The sequence below is a fragment of the Ruditapes philippinarum genome, unplaced genomic scaffold (genome assembly GCF_026571515.1).
Source record: "Ruditapes philippinarum isolate M1 unplaced genomic scaffold, ASM2657151v2 ctg5657_1_1_1_1, whole genome shotgun sequence".
In the NCBI taxonomy this organism is placed as follows: Eukaryota; Metazoa; Mollusca; class Bivalvia; order Venerida; family Veneridae; genus Ruditapes; species Ruditapes philippinarum.
The window spans coordinates 223,455-241,836 of record NW_026864259.1 but is presented as its reverse complement, the minus strand read 5'-3'; the positions used below and the strand labels follow the sequence as shown (position 1 = coordinate 241,836).

Below are 18,382 nucleotides of genomic sequence, written 5' to 3'. Positions count from 1 at the left end.
GTCAGATGTATACCTTAAAGTACACCTGTATGCAAAATTTAAACAAAGTTTACCGTACGGAAATCAAGTTATGGCCACTTTTCTGAACTCAAGCTAGGATGTTATGAGGGCCCTTTTTTAGAAAGTAGGAACCTTTAAATAATCTGCAATAACATTCTAATGAAAAATGTTTTCCCATTAATTTTTGGTAAGAAACAAAAAGTACCATTCAGCTAACAATCCAAATAAGCAAAATTATGGTTCTACTTAAAATTTATGAAATCTGTATAAAAATGTTACCCTACCCCACCCATTTTTACCACGTGTCTGACCATTTTTCTACTTAGGGAGCCTAATTTAAAAAATTCTTAAAATTTACCCAAATGGGTGCCTGTTTTCAAAGTTTCCCTAAATTTTTAAAAAAGTATATTGGTTGATCTTGTAAAATATGAAATACTTTTACCGTCTAGTTTTGATTATATTACACTTTGAAAATATCAGGTACCATATTTATTACTAGATTTAGTATAATTTAGCCAATAAATACCTATATAAATTAAAAAATCAAAATTAAACACTTTTTTCTTTCCAAATGGGACATGAGAGATACATAAATAATGTTGAAAGGAAAAATAAAAGAAAAAGAAGTTGACCTCCGGGGTTTGAAGTTTAAATGTATTTAACAGTAGTTCTAGCCTATTTAAATACTCTTCAAAGCGGAGGTAATGCATTAGGGTGCTAATACCTTAATACAAAGTTACAAATGACAGGTTATTTATTTCTAATAAAGACAGGTTATTTATTTCTAACAAAGTTTAACATTTTTACACTGACATATATCTTTGAAGTGTCTTCAACCTTAGTTTTTATTAGAATACAAACATTCAGTCAGACAGTTTACACAAGACATGGAGCTTTAAGAAGCTTTAATTCAGTCAAAATCTGTAATGGACTGCCATGTCTCTACCACTATGTACTCCAAGGGACATTTCCTTTCAACTATGCCTGGTGGTATCACTATTTGATTTCTAATCTGATGGTGAACACTCCAAAATAAATCAAGAGCCATGACAAGTACTCAAGATCCAACCATGAAATCACATACCTGTAATATAAAGAAAATCTATCATGAGTGAGTTGAAAGCAATAATAATTGGTCAGCTATAAATTTCAATCATTTTCATATTGTCATGAATAGAAAATAATGTTGAAAAGGAAGAAACACTTCTTGGTGTCCTAGTTTTTGTAAGATTTGCTAAAGACAACTGATCTTTAAAAATGTGATAGTGACTAAGTTCTTTTAACCATTTTACTGAAAGCATGATTTAACTAAAAAAATATGACCCACTTACTTGAGAAAAATACTTTAAACAGTATTTAACATGAATTAACTACATATGCCATACTGTTTGTTTATTTAGTTAACTGTAATTATTTACAAAAACGAGAACATTATATGTTATACAATAATATTTATTTTTCATTAATGTAGTTGAAGTAGCTTTAAGTATATATTTCTTACCAAAACGATTTTACAGCAGAGCATGCATGTGTATTTACAATGGATACTGACGTCTTTCATCTAACCACTGTCCTCAGTCAAAATATCTACAGGAGCAAAATATTTCATTGAATTTTATGACAATTTAAATTGGTTATATACAGCTTGACTGTTTGTGCTTTATAAAGATAATAATTATAAATAAATTTTTCAGTTGGAAGAAAATATATTCAACTAAAACACACTGATAATCATATTGAAACGTTTATCCGAAATATGCGCTGTCCGAAATTTCTAAACATTATATACTTCTGAGAGAAAATCAGGTAGCGCTATAGAAAATTGATAAAATCAAATTCACCAGTCTGGTGTCAGATGCGAATGATGTTGTATCAAAAAACAAATTTATTAGATTTACATGGAAATGAAAATATTACAACATTTATTGGGATAAACTGAATTTGAAATGACACACCCACCTGAAGATTATATACGAAGTTGTCTTTTATTGATACTTGTTCACAAGAATAAACCATTTGCATTTCGTTACAAAACAAAAAACTCTGCCAATTTCCACATATCATTTGCTTTTCCATGTAAGTTTTACTTTCCCACCGGCATACAAGTATTACCCAATATAGATAAGCAATGTTGTTGATATTTGTTTGTACCCGGAAGTGCAAAATATCGTGAAATCTCGCAAGTCACATGACGAGACTTACATACCCTATTGACCTGTTACAAATAATGGCACAATATGTCTAAGCCCTTTTTAGTAAAAATAATTATACAATAATATATAAATTGTTATTTTAATTAAGACTATGAGTATGTAAGTTTTTTTTCTTATTTATTAATTAAGAATTTATTATATGTTAATTTAAAAAATCTAAAAGCATCTGTCACGGTTAAGAACTGTTCACTATTTAGGGGAGAAAATGTGTAAAGCGGCCAGATAGCTCAATCGCTACAGCTGCGGTACATTATTATGTGGGTCACTTTGTTTCCAGTATTTTGTACTTCACAACAGCAGGTGTCAAGTGCTGTGTGGCAGCCGTAAAAAGTTGCCCCGTACTTCACTTCAGTGTTGTTATATTTTCTGGTCCTTCGGGATCATTGATGCCAACACTATAAAGTGTTGAGAATTGAGTACCGCTCAAGCCGGTGCTAGGGGCCGTGAGGGATGTTGCATTTATTCATTATCCCTCATGTACAGACTCAATCAAACCGAGTCTGCAATTCTTATGTTATTTTGTTGTGATTAATGCTTCCGAGGGATCACTTTGTTTCCAGTATTTTGAGTTCTGGTCAAGCTGAACGTTATCTTCATCCTGTGACTGCATATAAGCATGAGTTCAATTCACTATGCTCTGTAAACGTAAGAAATTCAAGGACACAAATCAATATAGTGGGAAATATGTTGTGGTTTAGAACTGTTTTATTATTAAAGAGAAAATGTGTAGCCGGCCGGGTAGCTCAGTTGGTCTTCTGAAAGTCATGGGTTAGAGTCATGGTCAGGCAGTTTCAGGCAGGGTTTAGAAGTGTTTTTTCAACTGACACATGTTTGATTCATTTAACAGATTGCATTAAATTTGAAATGGACAAAGGCAGTATTGCATGATACTTTGAGATCTACAAAGGGCATTTGATACAGTTGATCACACTATACTGCACATGAAGATTTTCTTTTTCTTCTTCTTCATTAAACTTCAAGCATCTGCCATATGTAATGATATTCTTACATGGTTTAAGTCTTATCTCTGATAGACAGCAGCTGTACTGCTCTGTGTATCTATGGTGTCCCCCTGATGTTCATTTTAGGCCCTCTTTTATGACTAATCTATGTCAATGACATTTCTGCAACCCTAAGCAATAAGCTTTTATTATATGCACACGCACGAGTATCAGACCTGGGAAGAAAAAAATATGACCAGATTGATAAAAATAACCTGTGTTCATCTTAAAAGCGTCAAAAACCAAAAAAAAAATTGTAAAAATAATGACCCCCTTTAAAATTATACTTTAAGTTAATAGTAATTTTAAAGGGGGTCATTATTTACATTTTTGGGGGGTTTTTAGTAACACAGTTTTTTTATCAATCTGGTCATATTCTTTCTTCCCAGGTCCGATACTCGTGCCTGTGATTATTTGCTGATGACTCAGGTATCCTTGTATCTGGTAAAACAAATCTGAGGAAATTCTTTCTTATAGAATGAGTCTTAAAAATTGGTTAATTGATAAAAATTGGGCTTGCATTTTGGGGAAAAAGAGCCCTTTTTTTTTTTGTTTACTTTCAATTTAAAACCCGGGCCCCTAACCCATTTAAGGGTTGCTAAAAAAAGTAACATTTTTTTTAAAGTTTTTTTAAGGTGAAACCCTGGATAAATTTCTTTTGGGTGCCCTTTTTTTTGGCATAAAATGTTTTCTTGTGTTATTTTTAAAATTTTAAATCATAGAAAGACATAAACAAATCTAAAATACCCATAAAAAAGCCCAAATAACATATAGATGATGAAAAAGGGACGGCTTGCCCAAAATGAAAGGGGAAAATTTTAAAAACTAATTTTGAGTAAATTGGTTTAAGGTTTTTTTGGAAAATTTAAATTTAATTATTTGAAACCTTTAAAATTTAATAAAATTTCCTAAAAAATATAAAAAAATGAAATTTATTATCGGGTTAAAAAATTTAAAATTTATATACATTTTACTTAATTTTTGTCTTTTCCCAACAGGAGGTTTGGATTGAAAACCCAGGATAATTATTTTTAAAAAAAAAAATAAAAAAACTTAAACAGTTTATATGACGAATGGAAGTGGGGAAAAATTTTGGGTTTAAAATTTTATAAAATTAAAATTTTTTTTAAATTTTTTTGTTTAAATTTTTGGAAAATTGTTTAAATTTTTTAAATTTAAAACCCTTATTATTAAAAATTTTAAAATGGTTTGGAAAAAGTTTTTTTTGTTTAAATTATAATTTAAATTTTTTTTAATATAATAATTAAGTAAACTTTGGTCATTCATCATGAAATTCATTCACACTAATGACATGATCACGGTATTTATCCTACATGTAGTTATAGGTGTAATACAAAACTTTACCAAGAAAGTTGTCTGCACCATTTTCTATCCCCTCTACACTGCAAGTGGGGTATTGTCTGTAGAATATGTGAATAAATAGCCATGAATATAGAAAATTAGTGAAAAGTCAGGAGATTTGAATTGATTAACTGATGTGTAACCTATTAAATATAATTTTAAAAAAGTAAGTTTTATAGGCTTCACTTTGTTTTCAGAGACAAAAAAGATATGCAGGATACTTTTAAAGTGGACATTACATTTTCAAAAAGCAATGATGATGATATCTGTTTTGTATGCAAAATTTATTAAAGTAAAAATATAGGGAAAGGACAAGACAGATTAGACATAAATTATAGGGAAAAATATTTCCATACTAGCCATTCTACAACAATTGTCTATCATACATCTTCAACTAAGTCTATTAATAAACTTTACATATGAGATATTTGAATTTAAGACAATGTTGGTCTGAAGAAACTGTAAATGTCAGAGAGTGTTTCAGAAAAAATGCAGTTATTAGGAGGAATTTTGCAATGTTAAGTTGTGGCAACTGGGCATTTTTTTGTGGACTTATTTAGTATTCGTAGAGTTATTGCCCTTAAGTTAAAATTTGCAATTTTCAATTTGTGTCGTTCATAGCTCAAAAATGTATTTAACCTAACAGGAATGTTGGTCAGCATGTGTAGTTGTGCATCCAGATTTATAAAGTATTTGTAGACTTACTGCCCTTTACTTAGTAAAATCCGTTTCATTGTTGTGTTAATTTGTTCCTTGAGTGCTTGAGTTAGTTGTACATGTTATGTGGTACTGTTTAGTTTTCTTCCATTGGCAATTTTCAAACTTTGGGGTGGTTCCAGTATTCCCTACTTTAATACTGTATAATAGGGAAATACGTAGCCTGCTTTTAAAATTTAATCTTTTGAACATCTTATCTGTGATATGCAGGCTTCATAAGCTCAGATCCCCTTTCAAAAATACCAATTTTATTTTAGAATCCGCCCATTGTTTTTCTCTTTGGGGCAAAATCATTCCTTTTAATTGGGGGGGACCTTACGGCCGCTTTTCATTGGAATGGCAAACTTCTGTGTTTTACATTTGAAGGTTACACGTACACCGCCGTATGAACACATCTGCGGATGTTTTCTAAATTCAACATTTTACAATTTTCGTGTTAAATGTTGAAATTCTGCTTAAAAGGCCGGTTTGCTAAAAGGGGGCGTGACGGTAAGTTGGCACTTTCCAGTAACCGGTCCATGAACAAGGCTCAATGCAAACCGAGCCTGCAACATTTTCAATTTTGTTGTGTTGGACTTTCCTTAGGGATTCTGTTTTTCTCTATTTTAGAATTAACCCACTTAACAGGAATAATGATCAACATCACGGTGAAGCATTGCACCTGGGATTTAGCATGTGGATTCTTTTCAGTTTTGTTAGAGTTATTGCCCTTAGTAAAAATTTGCAATTTTCAACTTGTCCAATCACAGCTGAACAAGTTTTCGACCTGTAGGACTGAAAAATTACAAGAATGTGGTCAGCATGTGTACTTTTGCACCTTGAAGTTTGCTTGTGAATTAATTCGGTATTTGTAAAGTTCATTCCCTTTAATTAGTGGAATCATTTTAGTGTTCACTTTGTGGCAAATTTAGCCCAAAAACCATTTGCCCTAGAGTCATAAGATTGACAAAACAGTGGTGTGAGGGTGGCATCTGTGTCATATGGACACATTTCTAGTATTTTTTAATTTTCATCATGGAAAACATTGAACACGGAGTTATGAAATATATAGCAATCGAAATGTTGCAATATTGCTTAATAATATCTTGTTTTTATTGGCTTTCTTCGCATTTCTTTGTCGCCTGCTACAAAGAAGGATAATTATGTTGATTACTCGACATTTGACGAATCTATTGCAAAAAAGACATCTTTCATCAAAAACAAAGTATTATCCCCCTTTACAGGAACTTTCGCTTATCGTTGACAATAATACTGGTTTCTTGTCTTTATATTCAGATGAGCGATATTAGGGCCACCTTGGCCCTCTTGTTATTTATCTTTCCTGCTACGGCGCAATATGACTTAAACTGTGTTGGTGCGTCCTGAAACCAGACAAACTAGAGCTCATACTAAATTACTTAATATTAAGTCATTGACTTCAAACTACTTGCACCTCACCGCGTGCCCGTTCATGCCTGAAATAATGCACGGAAGGGCACCTTAGATCTTCCTCCACCAGTTAAAGCTGACACGTCGCCATATAACCAATACTGTGTCGTTGCGACGTAAAATCCAATCTACGTAATTCCATGATCATTTTGTTTTTCCAGAAAAACTTCGTACAAATAATATGCAATAGTGATAATTTCTATTTTTCTTATTAATAGTAATTGAAATATTCCAATGAATGTGCCCACCGTAGTCTAACACAGTTTAACTCACTGTCATACTAGGTTTGAGTATATCTTTTTGTAAATAAAAATAAACCTTTATTAATCCAATTTTTGTCTGAGTTCAAACTAGTCGTCACTTTTTGAGTTGTTACTTTCTTATAATGTGTACATAAGGGACAACAATTTTAAGAAATAAAAATTATTTAAACAAGATGGCCCTAGATCGCTCACCTGTCCCATCGAACTCATCCGAACAATTATCTAGAAAAGAATTCTGACAAAGTGTCATGACAGGTGAGTCAAAAATGTGACCACTAGAGTGTTAACAAGGATTATCTATATTTAAGCAGTGTGACCTAGTTTTTGACCCAACGTGACCTATATTAAAACTTGACCTAGAAATAAACAAAAGAAACTTTCAGACTAATTTCCAGGATACTTTGATCAAAACAGCAGCCACTAGAGTGTTAACAAGATTTTTCTATTTTTAGCTTCTGTGACCCAGTTTTTAATGCGAGATGACCCATGTTCGAACATATCCAAGCACTTACCTAGACAAGCATCCTAACAAAGTTTTTATAACAATTGAAGCAAAAATGTGACCGCTAGAGTGTTAACAAGATTTTTCTATTTTTAGCTCCGGTGACCTAGTTTTTCATCCGAGATGACCCATGTTCGAACTCATTCGAGCTATCAACTAGATAAGTATCATAGAAAAGTTTGATGATGATTGAGGCAAACATGTGACCGCTAGAGTGTTAACGGACGACGAATATTCAACGATCAGAAAAGCTCACCCTGAGTTAACTGAATGTCAAAGGTATGTGTAGACAATTACTGCATGTACAATTTATTTTTAGATAATGAACATTTTATTCATCAGTCGGATACATGTAAACGATTTTATCTCACGCATAATCAGACTGTTAACATTTCATGAATTTTTTACCAAATATAAATTGAATCAATGTACGAAAATCAAACATGGAACTTTATTACTAACACTACATTTAGGAACTAATTATAAAAACAAAAGAAAAACAAACAAAAAGTACATTGGTCCGATGTGTTATCCACATAAAATCTAAAACGAACATAAACATATAATTATAACATAAAGATGTTCCTCGTCATACGACACATAGTTAAAGTAATAAAATGTCATGTCATTTTCTAAAAAATTATTTGTGTAAAGTGTTCTTTTAAGATTTTGTTAACTTTTGCTTAATTTTTTGTTATTATTTTTTTTCACTTGCATTTTGTTTTCAATGAAAATATTTGCAAACGCAATACATGAGTCGTTAAATGTATGAAATGTTTTAGAAGAAGAAAACAAAATAAATTGTAATTTTTTGCCTACGTGTAAAATGACATGTTTATGGGTTTCAGAAACTCCATGAAAACGTGAAGTGAAAGACAAAATGTTCATCATTTGTGTAGCAAGGACAAATGCATACAAATATTGGGAAGTATTGCTGTACCGATGATAAAGTGAGGACATGGATAAGAAATGACTTATTCTTGACATTCAATTAACCCTGTACCGATATAAACAGAATGTTCGCATTTAAGATTCAGTATACCGTGTGCGTTATATGTTTGTAAATGAGTTCATTACGAGAGTCAAGTCATTTTATTTGTCATTCCATGTTAACTGGAATCTATGAGGACACGTTTCGTTTTTTTAAGTAAGAAGCCTAATTTGGTAGTTTTCAAATACCACATTTCACCATTTTTCCTTTCAAAATGAAATTCTTAAAACCATAAGTTGATGTTCTGATCTAAAATGGACGGGTGTCTTTTTTTTTATTTATTTATTTATTTATATAAATTATTAAAAATATATTATACTTTAATTTATTCTGTATGTATTGCTGATTTCATCAATATTCAGCATTTAAAATTAAAAAATTTTACAAAATATTTGATTTTTTGTGTTTATTTTGATGACTTAATACAAGTATTGTAGCACATTTATTTTGTTTGATAATTAAACTTCATTTATTTATACATACTTATATAATCTAAGCGATATCTAATACAATTATTTACAGTTAGGCACAAGTTCTAATTTATTATTCTTGACAAATTATTATTACCATACTAGTGGGGCGGGAAATTGAGAAAATAGTGCAAATTGTGATACAAGCATGAAACTTTCAGGAAATCATCTTTAGACCATGTAGATTTCAAAAGTGAAGTGGGCCCAAAAATATCTCTGTTCATTCAAGATGGCCGCCATTTTCAAAATGGCCCCCATATAAATTTGAGTACATGCTCATTCATTCCAATTTTTTGTACAGACCTTTAACTCACAACAAAAGCATGCATATAATTTCTCCTTTTCAAAAATTTAAATCTCACAAAATTTCTATTTCATACTTCTCCCAAATCCAAGATGGCGTCCAATATGGCCGTCGATTTTGTGCAAAACTGTTATATCATTTTCATAGTATAATTTGTTGCACAAATTATGTTTATTATGATAAAAAAAGTGTTTAAACATATCAGAGATAATCAAATTATGTGTTTATCTCGATAAAAGTAAACATTTTAAAAGTTTTTGTCTAAAAATATCTTTAAAAAAGATCAAGAAAAAATTCCATTTTTTTTTCCATATTTTTCAAATTTGATTTTCTAAAGTAACGTACTAAGTTAAAAAAGTTATTTTATATCTTAAACTGTATTTGACATTCCATTAATATCATGTCTTTATTGTAAGGAATGTAAAAAAAGCATTAAATCTGTAGGTTTTATATTTTGTGAAAGTGGGTGGGGTAATTTTATATGATACTTGTGAAAGAAAAAACAACAGAAAATCTACATAGCTAAGTTCATTCTATTTCTTTGCCTTTTCACTTTTCTATGAATTCTTATGCAAATGTTCCAACTTAAAAAGTACTTTTTATAATTATTGGATGAAAGTATTTTTGTCTTCCTTCGGGCCATTTGGTGGGTGAGCAAGAAATGCACATACAAATATGTGTATACATTCAGTTTTTAAATTTGGTTGCATGATAATTCTTGTTTCAATATATTTGATATCATATATTAATTGTTAATCGTAAAGACATATAAGAAGACAATAAATCAACTAAACGTGCTTAATTAAAATAGCAAACATGTACTTGAATGTAAGGTATAAAGGTAGTCCATAAACGCATATTTTTGACTCCTCCACAATTTTATATTTATAATATAAACATGGCTTAAAAGCCAACAAAATGTATGTGATGTGACACATATATATCAATGATATGGCCTGGCCTGCATGCAACTTTTTGAAAAGTTAAGATACAAACTAAGTGTACTAGTATTTCCTAAAGTAATCATATCTTATTTTTTTCTTTCAAAAAGAGGGTAATGATGACCCTGGATCACTCACCTAAGATCATTGTTGGAAAAAAGGTAACAAGATCATTTTGGGAGTGTCAATTATGTCATAACACACATGATTTGTGTCATAATTGAATCCGGTTGCTTTTAAAGAAACATGCTCAATATCTGCTTTCAATTTTTTATTTCACACGAGAGAACTTTAATAACCATATATATACGAGTCCATATAAACTTAGTGACCTTTTGTGTTTGGTAAATTTGGACCATGTTGTCCATGATATATCATTATTATAACATAATTATGATGATACATGATTAATGTATATGCGTCGGATAGTGTAGGTTAAGAGAAAACAGCTTTATTACAGTAGTCTTTGTAAATTAGGTGATACCATTGCAAAACCATTTTAGACTGCAGTAGCATCATACAAATTTATGCATGTTATATCAGTCTACATCCCAAATATCTTATTTCAAGTCAATGAAGTTTAACACTAGATGTTTTTAATGTGTTTTCCTATACAAGTCTGTGAACCCAGGTGGCTCTATGAGCATGATTCATTAAATGTGTTAATAAAGACCCAAGGTTGTGCTTCATGCTAGCTTAGTACCTGTGCTCTATGCATTTTGAATTTAGAAGATTTTTTTTCTTGCATATACACTTAATGATACAAAAGTGTTTTATGTAACTTTTAAAGAGTTCTTCCTTTACTTGGCAAGGTTATATTTTGACTATCTAAGCTCTAAGCATTACAGTTTGTTTGTTTGTTGATTATTTTTAATAACATCAACAACAAAACAACTTCAATGCGATTCCCTACACAAGTCTTTAAAAACTGTGTTCCTCGTGAGGGCCTTTAAATCATGTTCCTGCAGTCCAAAATGGCTTTCCCTGTCACTTAGTTTACATTGACTTATATATTAAAGTTCTGCTCCGAAACTATGTGCACAGAGAAGAGAAAATATCTTATATCATAACATTGTGATGCTATATAAAGATTATAAACTATTGGCATAGGGTCAAAATCACTTAGTTTGCATGGACTCTTATTGGAATATAGTTATATGAGTCTTCTTGTAGTTTTGAGATAGATAGATAGATAGATATTTATTCAGGTTAAAACACACATACATGCATACATAAAACAACACTTTAGCATTTTATATAAAACTGATGATACAATTGTAATAAAATATTTCGGAAGTTTGTCAGACATAAATATCACAGACGGCTCATTAAATAATAAAATATTATAACTAAAAACAAAATCTAAAACTCTTTCTTTCCTATGACTAGATATCAATTTACTAGTTTAATAAAATGTAAGGACGTAAGTGGAAACATGTATAGAGTAGTGTGCAATAACCTCGGATTGCCCATGAAAGCCCGAAGGCTTATTTCCAATGGGGTCCTTGGATATATACTTACTATAATATACAATATAAAACACAAAAACATTGAAAAATACAAAACTTTGGAAACTGGAAGATGTCATTTACGTAAAATATCAAACTTTAGTATTCCATTAACTTTGCTAAAAAGAAAACAATAAAAATGAGATCAATATCTAGTCATACTAGTGGATTTAATTATGATTTACTAACCTAACTGTTCTAGTAAATGGGCCTTCACAGAGCTTTTGAAATTTCCTATCTTATTAATTTTTTTGATGTATGTTGGCAAGGAATTCCAATCATTAATTGCTTTTTGAAAAAAAGTTACATTATCTTTCCCATAACTTCTTGGGACCCTAAAATTGTACTGATTCGACCGAGTTGAATAAGAATGAATGTCTCGAACAGGTATAAAATTTTCTATCATATATGAAGGGCACTGGTTATTAACAATTTTAAAAACATGATTAAGACGTAATTGCTTATTTCTGTTTTCTACATTTAGTAAAGACATATTAGCAAGAATAACATTATTGACACTATCTCTAGGTCCCATACCGTGTATAAATCTAACAATTTTATTTTGACAAATTTGAAGCTTATTTTTAAAACACTTGTTCAGGCTCGGGTACCAAGAAGAACATGCATAATCAAGGTGACATTGTATTAGTGCTGAGCATAAATATTTTCTAGTCCTAAAATCTAAAACATTTGCTTGCCTATACAAAAACTTAAGACGTGAGTTCACCTTTGTGAGAATACAATTAACAATAGATTCACCTGACAAAGAATCATCAATATTTAAACCTAGATATTTAACAGATTTTGTGGATTCAATAGTATGTCCATTACAAACAATTTTGAACTCTTTTAACTTGTTTTAGTTTACGCTTGGAACCAAAAATAAGACATTCAGTCTTTCCTAGATGAAGTGACAATTTGTTATCTACAAGCCAAGATGAACAAGACTCTAGTGTTTGTCCAAGTTTTTGAGAAATAATACTTGGATTTTTGTGAGCAAAAAGAATTGCACTGTCATCGGCATACAGAATAAGTTTACATTCTTGATCTATACTAATTCTCATGTCATTTACATAGCACAAAAATAAAAGAGGACCCAGGATGCTGCCCTGGGGAACCCCACATGTAACAGGCATGTAATCTGATAAAATATTATCAACACTAACAGTTTGTTTTCTACCTTTAAGATAAGACATAAACCAGTCAGTATTAGAGATACCCATCAATTTCAATTTTCCACATAAAATATCATGGTCAACAGTATCAAATGCTTTTTGTAGATCTAACATTATCATGCCTGTGTATAGTCCTTTGGAATTATTGTTTCTGATATGATCCATAAGATGGATAAGGCAAGTGTCAGTGGAATAGGAATTTCTAAAACCTGACTGTAATTCATACAATAAACCATTATCAACTAAGAACTTTTCAAGTTGAGAATACACTGATTTTTCTAAAATTTTTGAAACAATGCTTAAAATGCTTACAGGTCTATAATTTCCTACTTCAAGATTACTGTTCTTTTTATATAAAGGTTTTACCCTAGCTACTTTCATGTCATCAGGGACATAATTTTCTGAAATTGACATATTTATGATAAAAGTAATTGGTATTTTCAAAAATGAAGCTGCATCTTTTAAAAATCTAGCAGGAATTTCATCTAAACCAGTACTCTTTGATGAGTTTAAATTCTTAAGCTCTTTATATACAAATGTCTCAGACACATGTTTTAAGTACATTTTATCATTCTTAGTGTTTCTATCATTATAAAAATCTAACAAAGCTTGTGAGTCAATGTCAAACTTTTTGCTAGCACAAGGTAACTTATCCACTAGCTTAGAAGCAACAGTAGTAAAAAAGTCATTAAAATGATTAGCAATTTTTAAAGGATTATGACAATTTTCACTACCAATTTTTAAAACAATATTTTCATTCCCTGTAGTTTTGATTTATACCCCAATTTTTTGAAATGTTTCCATAGGCCTTTTGGATTATTTCTATTTTCAGCAATTGATCAGTAAAATAAGAAGACTTAGCATGTTTTACTTCTCTTTGAACAACATTTCTAAATTACAATAACAAGAAAAATCTTCATGGCAACCATATATTCTAAACTTGTATAAATTATGATCTCTTGTTTTGATATGGTCTAAAATCTCTGATGACATCCAAGGTTCAGTTCTCTGTTTTAATCTAATTTCTTTAACAGGAGCAATGGCATTCAACACTGACATAGAAATATCTTTAAAAGATACCCATGAACTGTTTACATTATCAGAATCTCCTGTCTGCTTGACCTAGTGTTTCAATAAACAAAACTTTACTATAATTTGTTACACATCTAACTTTAGAGAAATAATGTTTTGAGAAACTTTGTTTGATGATTTTCCTTGTACAAAAAGTCAAAAAGTGATCACTAAGACCAATAGAAATAACACCATATTGACTTAGCCTATCTTTTGAATTGGTAATGATATGATCAATTATACTTTTGCTTGATAAAGTAATTCTAGTGGCTTCAGTAATGATCTGTTGTAGATCAAAAATTTTCAGAATGCTAGTGTAGGATTTAAAAATTGAACTATACTTTTGGTAAAAACAAATGTTAAAATCTCCAAGAATGTAACATTCACAATCTGATCTAAGACTATATAAAACATTTTCAAAATGTTCAATAAAATTTGATTGTTTTGGAGGTCTATATATAGTACCTACAAGTATTGGTTTGGTTTTTGGTAAAAGAATTTCAATAAAAATAATTTCATCGTTAAAAACATTTAGGTCAGGTCTAGCAGTAAAAGCAATATCATTCCTCACATAGCAACACACTCCTCCTCCATGCCTATCTCTATCATATCTTATAACTGTATAATTGTCAATATTAATTTCTGAGTCTGTAACAGACTTGTCAAGCCAGGTTTCAGATATACCAATAACAGCTGCTTTAGTTTTTAATGCAATTATTCTTAGTTCAGAAATTTTAGGCAAAAGAGATCTAACATTTAGGTGTAAAAAATGAAGTCCTTTTTTGAAGCACTGGAAGTGATCATCTGGTATAGTTGATGGTACAGTAGTTGAAGTAGTTGGTAGTGAAGTGCTGTCAAATAAAGATGATGCATCATGGTCCCGGAAATCTGTAAAATCTGATGATGAACTGTTGTCTTTAAAAAAGTCTTGATAATCACAAAAAGGCAGTTCATTAAGTAAACATAATCTGCAAATATATGGAACATGAGTAAAGTTGTGTTGTAAAATTGAACGGTGTACACTAGAATTATCACAATCAGCACATTTCATGTGAGTTTTTGTATAGCACATAGCACATATCACAGATTTGCTTGTAGCAATAACACCTTTGCTGCATACAGAACATGGAAATTTAGGATTTCTTGATTTCTTGACTGGCATTGAATTTGTACTGAATACTGGTGGCCCTGGATTTGGATGTATATTTCCACTTCTAAGTAAAAAGCACATAATTATAGTTCTTGTATTTAGCCGTAGAAAATATTTATCTAGTACTTTTATGCGTTTTTCTTCGGTTACGAAATGACTCGATGATAAAATAACGTCTGGGGGCGAAAGGTACGAAATAATTGAAGAGCCTAGTTATTGGACATGATTCTTTAAATCATGACTGGTGAAAAAAAGATACTCCTTATATGATTTTAGCATTCTTCAGTATAAAAGAATTATAGACCTTTTCCAGCCCACTAGTGGGTCTTAGGCGCGTGATCTAGGGTCAACAATGCTTGTTATGTGGGTCAAGCGGTTTTATTGATACCTTTTTTAGCACACCTAGTCATTAGATAATATGATGTATCAGTCGCCTAAATTTTTGTTTCTTTTGAAAATATCATGTCTACATAAGTTACTAGAAATGGACGGTACTTATTCAATTATACTTGGTTACAATGATGTGCAAGTAAATATAACTTTGAATCATTCTGTAACAAGCTTTTAGCAAGACTAAATTGTGCAGGAAATAATTGTATTCATAAATAGACAACATTTCACTAAGGTCCAGGCATGATTTTATCTAACATATGGTTCGTTGATGAATATTCAGTCTTCTTTCTGTACAATTATCAAGATATATTATGGCTATTGAAACAACTTATATCATGCAAACACATTTAATAACTGAATGTATACATATGATTGTATCTGCATTTATTGATATTTTAGTACACCCCCTAGACATGAAGGAAAACAAAAATACCTTAATACAATAAAATACTTTAACAGTGAATATTTGCATAAGAATTCTTAAAAAACGTTATTTTGTACTACAAGTGTCTGATAAATTTACCCCACCCACTTTTGATAAGTATAAAACCTTCACATTTTTGTTTGTTTTTGTTACAATTATACAATAAAACATAGTGTTGATTGAATATCAAATACACTTTAAGAAACTATGTAACTTTTGGAATTTTGTACATAGACCTAGAAAACCATGTTAAAGAAAAATGAAAAAATGGCACTTTTTCTTTGATTTTTTTAAAAGATTTTTTTTTACAAAAAACTAAAAACATGACTATCAATGTGGTTAACCTAAAATTTGATTTTTTTCTAATATATTTCACAATTTTATATGGAAATACGCATACCGTGTGCAAAAAATTACACTACAAAAGAGATATATCAGTTTTCATTAAAATTGGCAGCCATATTGGACGCCATCTTGGATTCTGAAGAAATATGCAAGAGAAATTGCTTAAAGATTTAAATTTTTGAAAAGGGGAAACTATATGCATGCTTTGGTGTAAGTTTCAGGTCTGTACAAAAAATTGGAATGAATGATATATTATGTACATCAAAGTTATATGGCGGCCATCTTGAAAATGGCGGCCATCTTGAATGAGCAGAGATATTTTTGGGCCCACTTCACTTTTGAAATCTACATGGTCTAAAGATAATTTCCTGAAAGTTTCATGCTTGTATCACAATTTGCACTATTTTGACAGCAGAGACCTTATTTCCCGCCCCACTATACCGAGATTAGTCGCGTATTAGCATACAAGACGCATTAGTGTGTTTAATATTTTACGTTAACTTTGTAAATAAGATAATTAAAATTTTGTAATTAACAAGACAAATAATACATTGTCCTATGAACCTTTGAACTGTCTGAGACGATAGCAATAGCCTTTATATTCAGATATTGAACATCTTATTTTAAACTTACATACAGAAAGTATTAAATTGACAGGAAATTGAATGGAATTTTCCTCGGGCATGGATGTAGGTCGTTTACCGTTCTACTTTTCAAACATCACCGAGTACCAATATTATATGTTTTGACAAGTTTTACAAATGGATTTGTCTAAAGTTCTGTTACATGTCAAAATACTACACATTATCTTGTCATTTTGATTGAGTCTACTTTATTTACAACATATAGTATGACGTGAACAAGAAGTCGGTATAAATTAATCAACATTCATGGAAAACGTGGGCGACGAAGCACCAATATGTCGTGGTATGGTCTAAACGCTCAGAAAAAAATCAAATCGCATTTTTATTTATGGCCAGGTTGAATAAAATATGTTTTGCGATTTGTCTTTACCCACACTTTAAAGGAAAAGGTTGTGCAACTGCTGCAGTTCACATGCTATCATTGTTCTTATGAAATATTTATATATGACCTGGCGTTTATGTTACAACATATAGGTTTCATGAACGTCGAACAATAAACTATGTTTTAAACAACAAATGCATAGCAAAAATCACCGTAATAGTTCTTTCTGTATAATCCCTTACTAGTGATATAAATCGCATCAAAGAAGACGAAGCGATATAATCAAATAGGTCTTAAGTAGCGTGGTCATTAAAGTTTTATATACGTTTGAAATTTGGTCCTGTTTCTTCTTTTTATTTCGGAATCGACGCTTTTGAATATATTTAGGTCATTTTGTGTTCTTTGATTTATCACACTTTATGCGACGTTTATGTTTTAAGTATTTCTCGAATCATTTTTAACTTTTCTAAATATATTATATCTCTTGAAAAGACCATTTAAAACTTTTTTCTGTACATACAATAACAGATGTGCACAAATGACAGTCTTTATCCTTGTCTCTAAACTTATAAATGATTTTCGTAATCCTCTTTATCTTCCAAGAAAAGGCGGTAGGCATTTTCTGCCTGCACCATAATTTTAGGGGGATAAATGAAAATGTTTTAGAAAGCGTAAGAATGATATGTCTGACATGTCAAGTAAAAACATTATATTTTTTATAAAACTTACAAAAGAATTAATACAACAGTAAGTTTGTTTTTTAAATTCTGTATAAGAAAAAATTCAATAAAAAAAAAGTTAATGATAGGTTTTAAAAAAGTAAAAATAATTTGTATAAAATTTTCAACCCATTCAATAATAAAAAAAACCTTTTTTTCCCCTAAACTTTTTTAAATTTTTTTATATCATTTAGAGTTTGACGTTTGAATACACTTATTCAAATTGAATAAGTTCTAAATTTTTTGTTTTTTTTATGCCTTTTATTTTTTTTCTTAAAATTTTAAATTCAACCAAATTTAAAAAACCCCGCAAATAAAGTAATTTTTTTTGACATAAAATTTTGTGTTGAGTTGGTATGGGTGTTTTTTGTTCTTTTGAAAAACCCATATCAAATTAATTTTTCAAGTTAAAATGGATTTGTCAAAATCCCCCAAAAGT

General features: G+C 30.4%; 1 long non-coding RNA gene across 1 annotated transcript; it reads right to left on the bottom strand.

Annotated features, from left to right (window-relative positions):
- Positions 1-798: 798 nt before the first annotated feature.
- On the bottom strand, positions 799-2,224 carry LOC132725007 (uncharacterized). Its single transcript, XR_009624991.1, has 3 exons — positions 1,960-2,224; positions 1,502-1,587; positions 799-1,084 (listed from the first exon to the last, which is right to left on the bottom strand). It is a non-coding gene; the product is annotated as an uncharacterized LOC132725007 (long non-coding RNA).
- Positions 2,225-18,382: the final 16,158 nt, after the last annotated feature.